The following is a 19,211-nucleotide window of genomic DNA, read 5'->3' as shown; positions in this document are numbered from 1 at the left end:
AGAAACCACAATGGGGTAGAGTGTACTGAGTGGTCACAGACTCGTAGATTATTAGATTTGGAAAGGAGCTTAGAGAAAATCTTGTCCAGGCTCCTTGTTTTACAAAAAGGAAGGTTGAGGTCTAGAGAGAGGGAGGAAATTTCCCAAGGTCACTCTGAGACGGCATTTGTGATGGGACTCGGGACTAGATCTTGGATCACCTCTGGGAAGACATTCACCTATTCTATATTTATGATGGGCCTGGCACTATCACATATTAGCTAAATATAGATGAAAACAAATGATCCCTGCCTGCAAGGTACCTACAGTCTAATGGAAGCGTGTTTCTAAGATATTATTATCCTTGTTTGTCAGGCAAGAAAACGTAGCCTGGTAAAAGTTAACATGCCTAAGTCACCCACTAGGATTATTTGAACTCGCCTCTGTCTGACTCATGTGCTTTCAAATTTCCTCTTCAGAGTGTTTCTCAGATGAATGGTACATGCGGTGATGATGGTGACATGGTGACACGCTCCCAAGGATTCTCAGAGTTAATTAAGTAACCTCAGTTTCGACATTGTTTCACACTTGCATTGTGTCTTCCACAGAATGATATGAACACCCTCCAGACTGAGCTGTCTCACTCACATCACTGGTCCTGCCCTGAAGTTCCTAGTTTGGGTACCCAGTTTCCTAGAGTGTCTTGAGGAATGTTTGTTTGCCAGCAGTTTGGAATAAAGGGAAGGAATTACAGCAACCAGTATCCTGGGATCTCATTGATTTTAGACTCCCCATCCCAAACCTACATTTGATTGATTACCTGCCACAGCTGGTGAATCAAACAGCAGCCTGTGACTGGGAGTGTGTGTACGAGACAGGCCCATGAGATACAAATACTGTTAAGGGATGCTTTTGAAGGCCTGGATGCCTTATGTGAAGTAGGCAACACTCAAATTTATTCATTCAAATTCGTGTCTAGTATGTGCCAGGATACAATCAGTGGCAAATCAGACACAGTCTTTGCCTTCATGAAGCTTACAGTCTAGTAGCTGGTGATTTAGTCTAGATACTGTAAAGTAATCACCCCAATATAATTATGACGTGCACTACGGGAAAGGCACACATTCTACGAGAACACATAACTGGGAATCCTGAATCACCTTTGTGGGGCTGTTTCAGGGGCCTGAGGAAGACTCCACTGCCTTCAAATACCTCCACGACCCACTGCCATTGCTTTACATTCCTCAATTCAGCTTTTGTTTTTTAGTTCAAACTTTTGATGGCTGATTAAGTACAAATCCTCCCAAAGGAGTAAGGGTGAGGGAAGGAACATCTGTGTTGTGAAACATCTTCAGACTGCCTGGTTAGAGTTAATTGTCCTCTGAGGAATATAGCAAACCATTCCAAAACTTACTGACTTAACACAACAAACATTTATTATTTTTCATGATTCTGTGGGTTGGCTAGGTAGATCTTCTGGCTGAGGCTGGATACTCTAGAATGGTTTCATTCACATGTCTGGGGGTCCAGCTGAGATGACTGGGGTGGTTGAGGCCTCTCTCCATAGGGTTTCATCCTCTGGAAAGCTGCCCATATTTGTTTACATGGTAGTGGAAGTTTTCCCAGCAACAAGAAAGGGCAAGCTTCCACACCGAAGCATTTTTTAAGCCTCTTTCTTTCTTTTTCTTTTTTTTTTTTTTTTTAAAGATTTTATTGGGGAAGGGGAACAGGATTTTATTGGGGAACAGTGTGTACTTCGGGCCTTTTATCCAAGTCAAGTTGTCCTTTCAATCTTAGTTGTGGAGGGTGCCGTTCAGCTTCAAGTTGTTGTCCTTTCAGTCTTAGTTGTGGAGGGCGCAGCTCAGCTCCAGATCCAGTTGCCATTGCTAGTTGCAGGGGGCGCAGCCCACCATCCCTCGTGGGAGTCGAACTGGCAACCTTGTGGTTGAGAGCCCACTGGCCCATGTGGGAATTGAACCGACAGCCTTCGGAGTTAGGAGCATGGAGCTTTAACCGCCTGAGCCACCGGGCTGGCTCTCAAGCCTCTTTTTGTATCATGTTTGCTAATGTTCCACTGACTAACGCAAGTCACATGGCCAAGCCCAATTTTAAGGGATGGAGAAATAGATGCCACCTCTTGATGAAAGGAGCTGTAAAATATTGTGGCCATTTTTTTCAGTATACCACGGAAAGCAACCCTAAGTCACCTGAAAATAAGTCTGGTAAATATCCCTGGCTCTTAAAACATGGCTCTGAAGATATTCCCCCAAAGACAAATGTCAAAATGGTTTAGAGCAGGGCAGTCTCATCATTTCTTCAGTTGTCCAAAGGATCTACTTCAGAGGAATCAAGACATAGCTGGATGGAAAAGTTTTGATGCTTGTTTAGCAGTCCATTTGTTTACTTTTTAGCCACCCCTTGAGGGATGAGTCTGGCTTCTCAGTCCATGGGATTTACCATAATAATGGTGGGGATTCCCATGCGAAGTTTCTGGCTAGAAGCCCAGCAGATTCAGTATATGTAGAAAAGATGGCTTAGAGAACTGCCGGGCCCTCTGCTCTAGCTATACCCTTTCCTTGGATACTCATCTAGTCCTGAAGCTTTAGATGCCAAGTCTGGTAACGACATGCATACACAAGTTCCTACTAGAAATCTCCATGTCTCTAGAGGAAAAACTGAGGGTTGCTAGATGGGGGGTGGGGGAGGGTGGGGATAAGGGGGAAGGTGAGGGGATTAGAAAGCACAGTCGGTAACCACAAGAGTGCCATGGAAATACGGAAGTCAATTTGGGGAATGTAATCAATAATGTAAAGATTTTGTAGGGTATCCGGTGGACACTTGTCTCGTTAGGGAGACCACCTCAGGGATGATGTCAGAGGGGTAGTGTATGAGGGAGGGGGTTGTCACTGTGTGAGGGATATAAATGATAAATGTCTAACTATTACATTGTTTTGTGCACCTGAAACTAATAAAAAAATGTTTAAAAAAAATCTCCATGTCTCAAACCTGACATGTCCACATTGGAACTCTTGATTCTGCCCCAAATTCATTTCAACCCTAATCTTCACAGAAACGTAGGTATCATCCTTAATTCCTTTTTCCCCTCTTTTTCTTCGTATCTACATCTAATCCAGCAACAAGTCCTATGATTCTACTTCTAAAATAGATCTCAAGTCTGCCACTTTTTACCATCTCCATCCTCTTGACCTTGCTCCAAACCACCATGGTTTCTCTCCTAGAGAGCTACCACAGAGCTCCTGACTAGTTTTCCCACTCCACACTTGCTCCCCTACGGTCCATCCTCAACACAAAGGCAATCTTTTAAAAATATAAATGAATGCTTAGCTCAGTAACACTGAAGTTTACTCCAATACCATATATGAAAAGAATCCAGAGACTTCCATTATTATTAATAATTATCTTATTGATTCCGTTTTTAAGCACTGAATCTGCCCCTAACTTGCTGTAGGACCTCTGGTAAGTCACTTCCTGTAATAGCCAGCTATCATGTCTCCGCATTTCTTCAGGAAATAACCACCTCTTCTTTTGTCGTACTACTACTTCCTCCTCAAAACTAGGTGATTCTAGTGAAGACTGTCAGTAAAAGGGGCATGTGATCAACTGGGGCCAATCAGGATCCTACCCTAGGATTTTTAAAGAAAGCTGGAGCTATTTTCTTTCCTTGAGAGTGGGAAATATGTGAGGATGAGTGCTCTAAAACTGTGATGGCCTAGCCTCAACCAGGTGTAGAACGCTGCTCTGTAGTAAGAGAAAATAAGGCCCTCATGCAGAGAGAAGCATAGACACAAGATGAGAGAATGTGTCCTGTGGCTTTCCCTGCCCTGATTCTGGCTTCTTGAGGTTTGGATTCTGATTCTGTTAGATACCTCAATATAAGTTTCTAGTAAAGCCCCCATTTAGCTTTATTCATTGGAGTTAGGTTCTTTTCACTTGCAACCAAAATACATATTCTTCTCTCTTTGGTTCTCAGTTTTCTTACTGTTCTAAAGTGCAGTAATTCTAATTTTTAAACACTGAGTATTTCAGAAAACCCCACTTCTATAGACCTTCTGATCAAGATTTTGTATAATCTGGAACAAAGCTGACTCTCTTCACCACTTTTAATTCTTGTAACTGAATGCGTGAGGAAGAAGGATCTTGCAAGGTATGAAGCAGCTCTCCAAGAACACTGATGATGGCACAGACAAAGGTTCCTATGATTAGGTCACTGGTCCACACAGAGTCTGGCTTCCCAAGTCCTCAGAAGCTAGACAAACACTAACCCCACTGCCACTGTCTCTCCACATCTGTTCCTATTTCTCTGCCAACATGGTGACACTCACCATCTTGAGAGAACACCATTGCCTGGACTGTGTTGTGTGGCATATGCTTTTTGCCTGCTTTTGTTCCATCATTTTGAACAACAACAAATACCAAACAACAAATACCCAAATTGGAAGTTTCTGGGAGACGTGAAGGAAAGAGTTACCTTTGCTTGGTATAAAATCATGCAATAAAACAATGTCGGGCAAGGAAAATCAGCAAGTCTCTGAGGAGTGTGATTAGAATTCCTACTTCCCTTCAGATTCTAATGCCTCTTTTGGGGGCGAGGGATTACCAATGGACAGGGATAAAGCTGACAGGCTGTGCAGCCTTAGTTAAGTCACTCCCTATCTCTGGGCTTCAGGAGCTTAAACCAGATGGTTTTTGCAGGCCCTCTTGGCACTAATGCTCTGTGATTTTATGTCCGTTTTCTGTAAGAGTTGCAAGTGGCAAACAGGATTTTGGCAGAAATCCTTTCATTACGAAAGCCTCCTTTCTTCTTGGGTACAATGAAAACAGCCAAGGCTGAGTGGCCTCCACATCACTCAATCAGGCTTCTGGCTTAGTTTCTGAGGCTGCCAGAAAGCATCTTAGCAATTAAGTGCATCTGGATGATCTATGACTGCCTGTCCCATGCTAGAGGTTTTTATAAGGTAACAAAAGGAAGGGGGAAAGAATAATCTCGAGGAGTCTTGTTAAGAATGGAGCACAGATCCATGTGTTTAAGAGACACCAGGCAGCCATGTTTAAGAGCCATAAATGCATCCCAATTCAAGGGGGACTTAATTTATAGAGCACCAAGTATGTGCCAGGCTCAGCTGGGCAGGATCTTTCTGAAGACAATCACTGCCATGCGGCTGGAAGCTTGGAAACTAAAGGGCTGAGAGATTTGCATGTGCTGAACTCTCTTCCAGTCCCTCCAAACAGCAGACCACAGGATGAGGACTGAGAAGGTAGAGGGGAGCAGTTGGTAAGAGCATAGAGCCTCTAGTCTGACTGATCCACGTTCACTTCCTGGGTCTTCACAAATTAGTTGTGTGACTTTGACACAATTACTCTTGGAACCTTGATTACTTCATGTGTAAAGGGAAAAATAACATTTCCCTCAAGAGGTTGTTGAGAGGATGAAATGAGAGAACGGGTTTAAAGCGCTTAGTGCGGTGCCTGACACACACAGTAGGTGCCGAACATGTGTTGTTGACTATTGTACTACACAAGGTCATCTCAGTGGGGCAGAGCCAGGGAGGCAGAGCCAATCCAGGATCTTTGTAAGAACAGAGACTGGAGAGACTCAGTGTAAACACCATGAGCAAAAGAGCAATAGAAAGGGGGGTGTAAGTAGGAGATGGAGCCTGGACTTGGAAAATGGATCAAGGTAGAATCTCATCAGTAAGAGGGAGGAGAGTCAAAGAAAATGGCCTTGAATGGCTCTGTTGCATGACCTTGTTGGGTTGACTACCACTAAACACCTGTCAGAATGATACCTCACGTACTTCCTCCTTCCCCCGCAGAAACCAGCTTCCAGGAATGAGGAAAAAGCCAAAAATGAGGGTTTAGAGTGTTCTGAAACCTGTATTAGAGGTGCCTTCCCACTCTTAGAAAACCTAAATTCTGGAGACCTGGGTTTGAGCCCTGCCTCTGCAACATGCTAACTACGTGACCTTGGACAGACATATTTTCATCTATAAAATGAGATTAATAATCTTGCCTAACTTCACAAAATAGTTATGAGAGTCAAATAAAAGTGCATTTTAGAAATTGGAATGTTGGTTGTGGACACATAAGATGGAGCGACTGTGAAGGGCTGGGAGTAAGAGGCATTCATCCCAGAACGAAACTAAGCATCCTCTTCCTGAAGCCATTTCTACGGGTCTCAGTCTCTTTCTACCACATCTACCCTTCCCCCCAATGTTTGGCCCCAGGAACCTAACCTCATGGAAATATCAGGGCCAACATGGCCTTATACCCAGAAATTTGGGTTGGCTTCAGAGAAACTTCCAGAGGCTAAGAGCAGCCAAAGAGAATCAGCCAGTGCATGCTGGGATTGGATGAACAGAGCAGTGAGCTGTGTGACAGGATTGGGGCCCAGGAGGCGCAGATAGTAGAGTGTACACACTACAGTTAGAACACCATAACAAAAATCATCCGTCATGTGTTCAGTACTTTACAGTTCCCAAAGCACTGTCTCGTCCAAGTCCCAATAATAGTTGACACAACCCTGTGATGTGGGTTTTATTATTCCAAGTGCTCAGATGAGGTAAACTGGGGCCTGCATCAGTGAAGCAACCAGCCCGACACTACACAGAGAAGGTGGCAAAAGGCTTGGTTGGTCTCAGAACGAGGTACGGTCTGCCCCTAAGAGGGGCCATGCCTGATTCTGAACCCTGCCTGTTGGGGGGTGCGGATGGGGGTGGGGTGGTGCCCAGCTGAAGAGAAAAGCCAAAGCAACAGTTGTGTCTACATCTGGATTCTTCTCTCTGCTTGTGGAAGAGAAGGAAAGAGCGGAGCACACTCTCCTCACTACCTCCACACTGAATAAAATTAAACCCTGGAGCAGGGTTAAGCAGCAGAAGCTGTCCTCGTAGGGGCCAGGGGCAAATGGTCTCTGCAGTCACACAGAGAAATGCCATCTTACTCAGTTTATACACAATCTTCAATTCCCTCAATTGCTCTTTCTAATTTATTCAACCAGGGACTGAGCTGGTCTCATGCCAGCTTAGGAGATGTGCCATAACAGCCTGAGCAGAATTACTCAAGAGGAGCAATTAACAAACACTGGAGTTGTCCCTTTATAGCGTTGAGCAGAGAGAAGAATTCTTATATCCCTCCCCATCAGATTCTAGCTAAGCAGATGTTTTCATGCTTTTTGATTCTTCCAATGTTCTATATACTGACACCTCTTTTCAGTGACATATTAAATATGAAATGTCATGTGGTGGTGTGAGTTTGTACAAATATAGAGAAATATATGGAAATATAGGGGTATATATAGTGAAAAAAAGGAAAGATCCCATTTGCAAATATCTGTGGTGTCTCCTAGTTCTGTTCTGACATGTTTTATTGATATAAGCTGGCTTTTCTTAATGTAGCTCCTGTCCTTATCATAGTGGCGATGATGGTATGTGCATTAAAGTTCATCTGAACTAAGTATCATTTATGGAGTGACTGTTCCCTGAGTTTGTGCTAAGAATTGTGGGAGAAGACTCCTGCCTTCAGAGCTCTTAGGAACTAGGGAAACAGGTCCAACACCAATGCAACAAAAGCTACAAGGCAGTAGTTCATGGGTGACTCAAAAAAAAGGGGGAGATCAGCGTGGACTGGAACAGTCAGGGAAGGCTGAATGTAGGAGGAAGGACTGGGGCTGTGAGAAGCCACGGACAGGCATTCAGCTTACACTTCTGGAGACCCTCTGGGTCCCAGATCTGTGCTGTGCGATACAGAGGATGCACCGAATCATGAAGCAGCGCGTGCCTGCAAGCAGCTTAGCTCAGTATTAACTCCCAACGGAGGGTTAGCGGAACTGGAGAGAAAGTGCTGAGCCCACAGAAAAAGGAAACAAAGTGCAGACTGAACTGGCAGCTCTGGGAAGGGGCAGAACCCACTCCTCGCCCACCAATCCCCCAAAAGTATAACAAGTCTAAGCAGGTAGCAAATTCAGTTCAGTTCTTCACCATTCCCACCATGGTGTAGTGGAGAACCCTTTCCCTTTCTTCAGTCTGGTTAGCTCCTTCTCATCTGTCAGAACTTAGGCATGGAGACCCCTGGTGGATCAGAGAATACATAGAGCTTTGGAGGCGCAGAAGAGATGGAAATGTCAGACACTGCATTCAGTCAGGATTCTTTTGATTATGTGACATATACCCACGTTTAATAATCACAAGGGAAAAAAAGAGGTCATGGTGGGAGGGGAATTTGTTAGCTCATGTTACTGTAAAGTCCAGGGGTATGTCTCGCTTCAGACTCAGCTGGAACCAGGTGATTATATTATCAGGGTTCTCTTCATCTCTCAGTTTCACTCTCCTCTGAGTTGGCTTCATTCTGAGGCCACTCCAAGCTTATTCTACCAATAAAGCTGCCCAGATAGAAACAGTGTGCCTTTGCTTCAATAGTTCTGGCAAAAGTCCTGGGTCAGGTACCCCTTCTAGGATCACTCATCAGGCCAGGTTCTGAATGGCTAAGCCTGGATCTTGTGCCCGTCTCACGAGTCGGAGAGTGGGATCAGGCCCACTCAAACCAGATGACGTGCAAATGCGAGAGGAGTGCTTGCCCCAAAGGAAAATCAGGTGCTATTTCCAAAAGAGAAGAGAATGGTTGCTGGCCAGGCAAAAATGCCACCTATTTTTGCAGGAGACACAATCAGATCATTCCACAAAAAAAACATCCAAAAACGGGACAGAGGAGAACAAGAATCAGTTCTACCTCCAGGATATAGGAATGGAAGGAACAAGGTGAGCCAGGATGGTGGGGGTTGAGGGTAGGGCACAGACCTCAGGCAGCCACCTGAGGGCAGGGCAGGCAGAGTCAGTGTATATATGATTGGATAGGCTGTGTCCTACCAAGGGGAGCAGTGGGAGTTGAAATCCAGCTTAGGCTCTAAGAGCTGAGCTTTGTGTCCTAGTGGGGAGCTGCTTCCACCAGGAGGAAGGGTTCCTTTGTGGAATTCAGACAAAGATGCTATCTGTTCACCAAGTCATGAGAAGAGAAGCAGTATTCATCTAAAAGGGGGCACTTCAGGCCAGCCTGGTAGCTCAGGTGGTTGCAGCTCTGTGCTCCTAATGCTGAAGGCTGCCAGTTTGATTCCTACATGGGCCAGTGGGCTCTCAACCACAAGGTTGCTGGTTCCACTCCTCGACTCCTGCAAGGGATGGTGGGCTGTGCCCCCTGCAACTAACAGCTGAGCTGCGCCCTCCACAACTACGATTGAAGGGACAACTTGACTTGGAAAAAATACTTGAAGTGCACTGTTCCCCAATAAAGTCCTGTTCCCCTTCCCCAATAAATAAAATCTTTAAAATAAATAAACAAACAAATAAATAAATGGGGGCACTTGCCTCCAATTTGCACAAAGGTGCTATAATGGGTTGAATTGTGTCTCCCCAAAGATATTCTCAGGTCCTAATCCCTGGTACCTGTGAATGTGACCTTATTTGGAAATAGGGTCTTTGCAGATGTAATCAAGTTAAGATGAGGCTATACTGGCTTAGGGTAGGAATTAAGTCCAATGAATGACTGGTGTCTTTTAAGAGAAAGAAAAAGTAGATTTGGACCCAGAAACACAGAGGAGACCCAGGGAAGAAGGTCATGTACTCATAATGGTGCAGACGGAGACTGGCGTGATGCAGCTACAAACCAAGTCATTGAAAGGATTGCTGGCAACCACCAGAAACCAGAAGAAAGGCCTTGAAACAGATTCTTCCTCAAGAGACTTCAGAAAGAATCAACCCTACCAACACTTTGATTTTGGACTTCCAGCCTCCAGAGCTATAAGAGAATACATTTTAGTTTTAAGCCTTCCTACCGCAGTTTGTGGTGCTTTGTTATGGCAACCTTAAGAAATTACTTACAGGTGCTACATGGGCTAACAGCAGTCTCGAAGAGTAAGGTTCTCCTCTACCCACTGTGTCCCAATGGAAAATATAGAAAACCCAGGCACTCAAGAAATCCCAGCAAGAGTATTTGGGCCTCCTCACCGGTACTACTACCTAAGAGTATGGTGGAAGTGTCTGTTACCTCCACCTTCACACAGAAAGTAAACAGTACAGTTGTCCCTCCATAGCTGTGGAGAATTGGTGCCAGGAAGCCCTGCGGATACCAAAATCCATGGATGCTCAAGTCTCTTATATAAAATGGCGTAGTATTTGCATCTAATCTATGCATAGCCTCCTGTGCACTTTAAATCATCTCTAGATGACTAATACCTAATACAGAGTAAGTGTAAGTAAATAGTTGTTACACTGTATTGTTTAGGGAATAATAATAAGAAAACATGTCTGTACATGTTCAGTACAGAGCAACCATCGTAGGCCTAACTACAAGTACATACTCGTCAGCAACAATGTAACTTTTTTTTCCTGAATATTTTCCATCCGTGGTTGGTTGAGTCTGTGGACATGGAACCCACGGAAGGGACGGCCGACTGTATTTTCAAATTGTGGTAGTTCATTCAGTGAGGGCAGCCAATACAATAAGCAGCAACCTCTTCTTGGTTTGAGAAGAAGAAGACTGGGTTACACTTTTGATCTAAGCCTCTGCATATGCTGTTCTTCCTACTCCTGTCTCCCAAGCTCTCAGTTGGGTACCTCCTCTGGGAAACCATATCCCCCTTTGTTTTCCTTTGCAGTAGAACTTACTGTGCCATATTGTAATTTTCTGGTTACTTGTGGGAGTGATTTTCCAATGATACAGAACACTTTTTTTTTTTTTCTGTGAAACAAACATCTTTTTCCATGAATAAATCAGGCAAGAGGTAGGCAACTGGCTACAGTATCCAGAGTTCACTATCAGAGACCTTTGGGGAGTTGTTTTTCTAAGCTTCCAGCTTTTGCAAGAGCTGCCTGGATCACAGTTGTGCCTATTGAAAGGGAGGCCTCTATCCCTTCCTTAATGGTGTCTTTCTATCTTTCATAGTGGGTATATAGGATGCTTGCGAATCAGCTGTTAAACATCTAAATTAAATATTTGGGTTGTTTATTCATGACTCAATGAACTGACTCTTTAAAAGAACAGTTAAAAATAAGATCCTCAAAATTATGTTGGGATTAGCAACAATATCTCTTAAATCCTTTCCTTTCTCTCTATTCCACTGCTATTGCTTCAACTTACAACATCAACTCTTATCACCAAAGGAGCATAGTGGTTAAGAACACAGACTCTGGAAACAAGACTGTGTAGATCTGAATTTTGGTTCAGTCCCTCACTAGCTATGTGACTTGGGAAAATCACTTACTCTCTCTATACCTCAGATTCCAGATCTGCAAAGGAGGGATTCTTCATAGAGTTGATGTGAGCATTAAATGAGTTAATGTATGTAAACTGTTTAGAAGAATGCCTGAAACATAATAAATGTTGGCTATAATTATTGTTACTTGTTTTTTTGTGTATCAGTTAAAGTCCCGGCAGGAAATAAACGACACACTCAAACTAGTGGTACTTTGAGGCTGGTATTTGATAGTACCTTCATCTTTTAAGTGAACTTCTGTGGTTTTCTTTGAGGTGTGTTTAACAAAGGAACTATTTACAAAATGTGTGCAGGGTTTAGGGAGACCAACATGGGATATAAAGTTTCCCGGTGCTAGCAACAGTGGAATCATTACTAGCCAAAGGCATGAAAGGACAAGGGAAGAAAATGATTACCAGAATCTGAAGAGGACAGTTGTATCGAGGGTGCTGCCTGATAAGAGTGGTGGCCTTTGGTGGAGGGACATATCCTCACAAAGTGACTCAGCAGGGAGGGAATTGGGAGATAAACACTCCCTTTCCTCTTTCCACCTGACCTCTTATCTCTTGCTGCTATTTCCCAACGCTAGACCCAACAGAAAGCCAGAGAGCAAAGGAGCCTGTTGGGAGCCCACATAGGTTAAACTTCTGGGACACAGAACAGGTGGAGTAGGGTGGAGAGAGTATCTGGAGAGGCAACAAAAATATCCAACACAGCTTTCATCTAGTCTTGCCTTCCTCTATTCTCTATCTTTCAGCCAGAATGATCTTTCTAAAGCATCTCGTACTGCCCGACCTTGATGTCCTTTGTTTGGCCCTGCATTGCCTCAGATAAAGTCCACACTTGACATAAAATACAGGGCCTAATGACTTATCTCCAGCTTCTCCCTCCAGTTTTAACTATTGCCATTCCCCTCTTAACTTTTACTGTCCAGTCATATGTAACTACTTTCAAACTCCCAAGAACATTGCTTTCTCTTCTTTGACTCTTTTCATGTTCTGGAACTCAGCCTGGAATGATCTTTCCTCTTTCATTCTCCTTCACTTGGCTAATTCATTGGCTAATTCATTATTCATTCTTTATTTGCATGTAGAAATGAAGGTGTTTCTCTTATCCAGTTGAATTTTGAAGGAACTAAGCTTTTTCTATGGCAATTTTTCTTGAGTCTTGAAAGTAGTGGTACTTTGAGGCTGGTATTTGATTGAACCTTCATCTTTTAAGTGAACTTTTGTGGTTTTCTTGAGATTCTAATTATAATAGGTGCATAGCCTACAAGGTCATGCCAGAAAGTAATGAGAGCTCTTTTTCCTGTTATTATTATTATTTCAGGTGGACAGTTGAGTTTTTAATGAGCTTATCAAAGTATACCTTAAAAGTGATCCTCTGAGAACAAATGAAGCCTAATCTACATCCTGGGAGTTCTGGGGTGCTAAAATAGAATTCCTGTGGAGGAACAAGACGTACATTCTTATGTCTCTCGCTCCACCTTGTGGTTGATCAAGAAATCACTCATTCCAGCTTCAACAGGTGAGTTAGGTAAAGAAGCCATCAAAGGTCTTCACAGTTGCCAACAGTTCTTGAACACATACCATGGGCCAGGTTCTGTTGTAAATGCTCTCCAAGAATTATGGTATTTGATCATCACAGCATCCCTATGAAGGATGTAGTTTATAGGTTTATCACCTATAAAACCAAGATGAAGAGACTTTACCAGAGTTTAGGACTTTTCTCAGATCATGCAAGTGGCAGAGTCAGGACTTGAACCAGCTGGCCTGCTTCAAATCACAACCATCTGCTTATACACTAATGCACACATCTATCACGTTTTTTGTTCCCTTTACAACACACGTGCACATCCATCATCTTATTTAATCCTCTACTGCAAGGATTTGCATTTTCAAGGCAGGCCCTAAGAAGTGGATGATCCAAAGGAACAAATTAATGTTTAAATCATAGACATTAGATTAGGTCCTTCTCCCTAGGAGAAGATATTCTTGATGAGAAAATGGTATAATGGAAAATTATACCGTGAGCTTTGCAATAGGACCTTAGTTTGAACTCCTGCTCTGATATTTTCTTGCTGTGTTTCCTTGCGCAAGTTACTTAATGTCACTGGCCTCAATTCCCTTATTTGTTTAATTAAGAACCAATGAACTCAGAGAATACTAATTTTTATAAATCAAACTGGCTTTCTAAAAGAAAGATAGAAACTAATTTCTAAAAGTTGGTAACACCAGTAAACAGTGTTCTGTTGGAATCTGATGACTGGTCTTTAATATGTGAAAGAACTATACACATCATGGGTTAAGATGTTAAAGGGCTCAGTGGATCTTTGAAAAGTGAAACTTTGAGGATCATACACGATAGGCAGAATAGTGCCCCGGGCCAAGATGTCCGTATCTTAATCCCCTTGAATATGTTAGGACACACCACAAAGGGAAATTAAGATTGTAGAAGGTATTAAGGTTGCTAAGCAAATGATTTTAAAATAGGAAGATTATCTTGGATTATCCAGGTAGGTAATCACAAGGGTTTACCTACTTTAATCCACTTTAATCACAAGGGTTCTTGTAAGTGGAAGAGAGTCAGAGGAAGATGTAATTATATTAGAAAGGCACAAATAGATGCACCCCCTTCCTTTGCTAGCTTTGAAGATGGAGAAAGAGGGACACGAGCCGAAGAATGTGAGCAGCTTCTAGAAGCTGGAAAGGGCAAGGAAACAAATTCCTTCTAGAGCCTTTAGAAAGGAATGCAACCCTCTGACCCCTTTAATTTTAGCTCAATGAGACCTGTGTCAGTCTTCTATCCTACAGAACTGTAAGATAATGTATTTGTGTTGTGTAAGCCACTAAGTTTGTGATAATTTGTTACAGCAGCAATAGAAAACTAATACAACACCTATGACCATCAGTGTGTCCAGACTCATTACCTGTTTCCTATGGTGGTATAGAAAGAACACTGGACTTGGAATCTGAAGACCAAGGTTGGCATCCCAATTCTGTGATAAAATAGCTGTGTGACCTCCAGTAAATCACACTTCCTCTCTGAGCATATTTATGTGACAGCACCTACCTCCCAGAGTTATGTAGAACAAATGAGATAATGGGTGTATAAGTGCTGCATAAACTGTAAAGCATTCTATACATGTAAGAAATTATTATTTACAGGCCTGATATATAGTTGGGATGCAATAAACATTTGCTAAGTGACAATTAATTATTCTTTGTCAGTCCTTGGGATGAGGAAATGTGATTGCAAAACATGTTAGTTGCAAAACTTATTTTGCAAACCATACGAGGTCTGATAATTAAGTTCGCGACTTGTTGCAATGCTGTTGCTAACCTTTTTTTATATCAGAGGGATTATTCACTATGAATTTGTACCAACTGGACAAATAGTTAACCAAGTTTACTATTTGGAAGTGCTGAAAAGGCTGCATGAAAAAGTTAGACGACCTGAACTTTCGCCAACAATTCATGGCTCTTGCATCATGACAATGCATCAGCTCACAAGGCACTGTCTATGAGGGAAGTTTTAGCCAGTCAACAAATAACAGTATTGGAACACCCTCCCCACTCACCTGATCTGGCCCCCAATGACTTCTTTCTTTACTCAAAGATAAAGGCACTATTGAAAGGAAGACATTTTTATGACACTCAGGACATCAAGGGTAATACAATGATTGCTCTGATGGCCATTCCAGATAGAAAGTTCCAAAATTGCTTTGAAGGGTGGACTAGGTGCTGGCGTCGGTGCATAGCTTCCCAAGGGGAATACTTCGAAAGTGACCGTAGTGATATTCTGCAATGAGGTATGTAGCACTTTTTCTAGGATGAGTTCACGCACTTAATTGTCAGACCTTCGTATTTTTACTCTGGGAAGGAATATTAATATATGGTATCTGCTCCTAAATTGATTACAACATAATTATGGAGATAACATTCATGAGAAGCTTTAAGTAAGAACTCAAACTTATATATATGATTAAGGGCCAAGGAAGTGATGCAAAAAATATGTATCCTGGAGGCCGGCCCGGTGGCTCAGGCGGTTAGAGCTCCATGCGCCTAACTCCGAAGGCTGCCGGTTCAATTCCCACATGGGCCAGTGGGCTTTCAACCACAAGGATGCCAGTTCAATTCCTTGAGTCCTGCAAGGGATGGTGGGCAGCGCCCCCTGCAACTAAGATTGAACACGGCACCTTGAGCTGAGCTGCCACTGAGCTCCTGGATGGCTCAGTTGGTTGGAGCGCATCCTCTCAACCACAAGGTTGCCGGTTCGACTCCCCAGGGTGGTGGGGCTAAGCCCCCTATAACTAGCAACTGCAACTGTACCTGGATCTGGAGCTGAGCTGCGCCCTCCACAACTAAGACTGAAAGGACAACAACTTGAAGCTGAACGGCACCTTCCACAACTAAGATTGAAAGGACAACAACTTGACTTAGAAAAAAAAGTCCTGGAAGTACATGCTGTTCCCCAATAAAGTCCTGTTCCCCTTCCCCAGTAAAATCTTAAAAAAAAAAAATATGTATCCTGAGTTCAGGTATGGAATGGATGATGAGTGTGGGCTAGAAGAGTCAAAGAAGGCTTTCAGGAGGAGGTGTGTCTTGAACAGGATCATAGAGGATGTGGTTAGATGGAGAACAATTGCTACTATCAGTCCCACAAAGGACTATTTTTCTACCCACAATTCCAGGAATCACATTTTAAATTTAAGACACTGGTAGGCAGTCCCAATGTTTCATATGGTATTCTTTTGGACCCTCTCGCTAATATTTTTTCTGTTTTATTAAAAAAATGTATTTTAAAAATGTACAGGAAAGTTATAAGAACAGTAGTACAAAGAAGGCTCCCCCCCCCGAACCTTTGAGAGTAGGTTGCTCATATGATGCCTCATCACCCACATATGATCAAAATCAGGAAATTAACATTGATACATTACTATCACATAATCCACAGACTCTGTTCTAATTTAGCCAATTTTCCAAATAATGTTTCTTTATAGTGATGCCTTTAATCATCACATCTTATTAGTATTAGACTTTAACAGTTCTATAATCTTTGATTTTCATGACCTTACTACTTTTAAAGATTATAGGTGAGTTATTTTATAAAGTGTTCTTCAACTGGGTTAGTCTGAGCTTTTCTCTTGATTAGATTCAGGTTATACATTTTTAGCAGGAATAGCACAGAAGTGATGTTGGCTTTTTCCTTATTGCATATCATCAGGTGGTAACAATTTCAATTTGTTCCACTACTGATGTTAACTGTGTTCAAGATTAAGCGGTATTTGCCAGGTTTTTCCATTATTAAGTTGTTCTTTTCCCCTTCTTAAATAATAAGTATTTTGTAAGGAGATACTTTGAGACTATGTAAATATCTCATTCCTCATTGATTTTTCACCATGTAACTTAGCACACACATAGATGTTTCTTGGTTGAATTAATTATCACTATTATGATTGCTAAATGGTGATTTTTCTAATTCCACCATCTTTTTTACATTCACTGTTGGCATTCCATTTTAATGAAAAGTTTTCTTCTTTCCCTATTTATTTATTTACATCAGTTTAGATGCACAGATTCCTATTTTTATACAATGGGTTATAATCTGTTACTATTGTTATTTATTTTGATTCTCAAACTGTCCCCATTCTGGTCCTGTGGGAGCCTCTTCAAGCTGGCTTCTGTGTCCTTTACACGTGTCCTCCTTATTCTTTGAATACTTCCTTACTTTCTGGCATACAAGATGTTCAAGGTTCATCTTAGACCTTCCCTGCCCTAGCCTTGGGGTCAACGATTTCTCCAAGAAGCCTCGGTTTCTTTTAGTGGAAAATGGTCTGTTCGTGGAGAATAGCATTTAGAAACCAAGATGGAGGTATTAGGCATGCCCATTGGTATTGAGGTGTCACTGCTCCCAGGCCCTCTCAATGAAAATGGCTTGAGAATATATATGTATAGATCTACTCATACATGCACACACACATGCACAGCCACATCTATATTTACTTATATATCTATTAAAAATTGTGGCTTCACACTGATACCTACAGTTCCAATCCAACACCACGGAGCTTATTCTAATTTCTGCATTTCCATATTTGTAACACTCTTCTTCTCCTGTAAGAAACTTGGATCCCATTATGTTTAATATATTTACTTATTTGATAAGTCACCCCTGTGTGTAACCACTCTCCATTGCCACTGCTGTCCTCACCCCTCACCCTCCTTACTCTTGTTGGACTCTGACACCTTGCACCATCAGCCCATGTATTCAACCCTCGTCATATAGCACATGCTCCAACACATCTCATCAGGCTGCTCTTATACACCCCGGGCACTGGTGCCTAGTTTGCTTAGCCCTAACTACGCGAATGGCTTTTAGACATAATTATTCAGGGATGGAGGGAGGGAGGGAGGGAGGGAGGGAGGGAGGGAGGGAGGGAGGGAGGGAAGAAGGAAGGAAAAAAATCTAATGGAAAGCCAGGTGCTTTCTTAATGATAGTTATGAACTGTCTTTTTGGGATATGTAAGTTACGACATCTGTTACTTTGCATATTGCATTTAAAAACTAGACTGGGTGTTAACCACAACAGGAAATATCAATGATCAAATTAATGAATCAGAAGTCTGTTTATTCTAGGTATTTGACAGGCAACGTAAGAGACAAGAGAGTAAAATCTTTGTAATTAGACTCACATGATTTGCAATTTTTGTGATCCCACTTTCTTGTGTGATTTTGTGCAAGTTATTTAACCTCTCTGAACCTCAGTTTCTTTATCTGTAAACCAGTGAATAACAGACTTAGGTTGTTGTGAGGGCTAAATAAGTTAATGTAAGTAAAATGCTTAGGCCAAAGTATTATAGTTACTCAGGAAACTAGAACTACTAATTGAGCTTGGCTTTAAGAGGTATGAAATTTAAACAAACAAAAAAAGCAAATATCTTATTTACTGATTCCCATGGAAGCAGGACCCATCACAACCTACCCTCTCATTCCCAGCACTAACTTTGTATCACATTTCAAAAAACAAAAACATTGGAGGCTGGGGGCTGTCAGACTTCCTTCCTCCTAACAACACTTAAAATCTTTGCTGTTCCTGCGTCTATCTGTGCCTCTTTCCCTCCAGGCCTATTGATAGAGGTGTTCCTTTCTAATTTGAGGCTAATCCCCATTTTCTGCCTCCCTAGGGCCCTCACAACTTCAATTATCCCCCTTTTCCTGTATCATTCATTCACTAATTCAACATTTAGTGAAGACTCACTATGTGCCAAACACTATTTTTGATTCTGGGGATATGGCAGAAAACAAGACAGACAAAGAGCGAACTCTCTAAGGAACCTTATAAAATAGAGAGGGTATATAGACAATAAGCTAATAGACAAATAAATAATTTCAGATAATGAGTATTATTTTAGACAGAATGGTAAGAGAAGGTTTCTCTTAAGAGGTGACAAGTGAGCTGACATATGACTGGTAAGGAATCAGTGATGCAAAATCTAATGGAAGAACAGTTCCTGCAGAGGAGCAGACATAATGGCCCTACGGCAAGAACTACCCTAGCATATTGAAGATTAATAAAGCCAGTGCGAATGGAGCAAAGGACAGAACGGTAGATGACACTGTAAACACAGAGGAAGGACAGAAATCATAAGTGAGCCTTATAGGCTATGGCAAGCAAGTAGATTTTATTCAAAGTGCAAACAGAAGCCACTGGTGGATTTTTAAAAGGGGAGTAATAAGATCTGATTTCTGCTTTATGTATTTTAACTATCATTTTTGTCCCTTCCATTCTCCCTTCCAGGCATTGTCTCAAAATCTGCATATGTAAAGATGAGGAGCACTTAGCTAGATTCATGACAAAATAACTTTTCATTTGACATAAAGTATGTTTTTTATAGTCACTACTAATTTATTTTGAAGTCTGAATACCAAATTCTTCCTAGAACAATGTTTATAGTACAAGAGAAAACTA

This window comes from Rhinolophus sinicus, linkage group LG06, assembly GCF_036562045.2.
Source record: "Rhinolophus sinicus isolate RSC01 linkage group LG06, ASM3656204v1, whole genome shotgun sequence".
Classification (NCBI taxonomy): domain Eukaryota; kingdom Metazoa; phylum Chordata; class Mammalia; order Chiroptera; family Rhinolophidae; genus Rhinolophus; species Rhinolophus sinicus.
The sequence above is the reverse complement of the archived record's forward strand: the minus strand, read 5'-3'. Positions refer to the sequence as shown.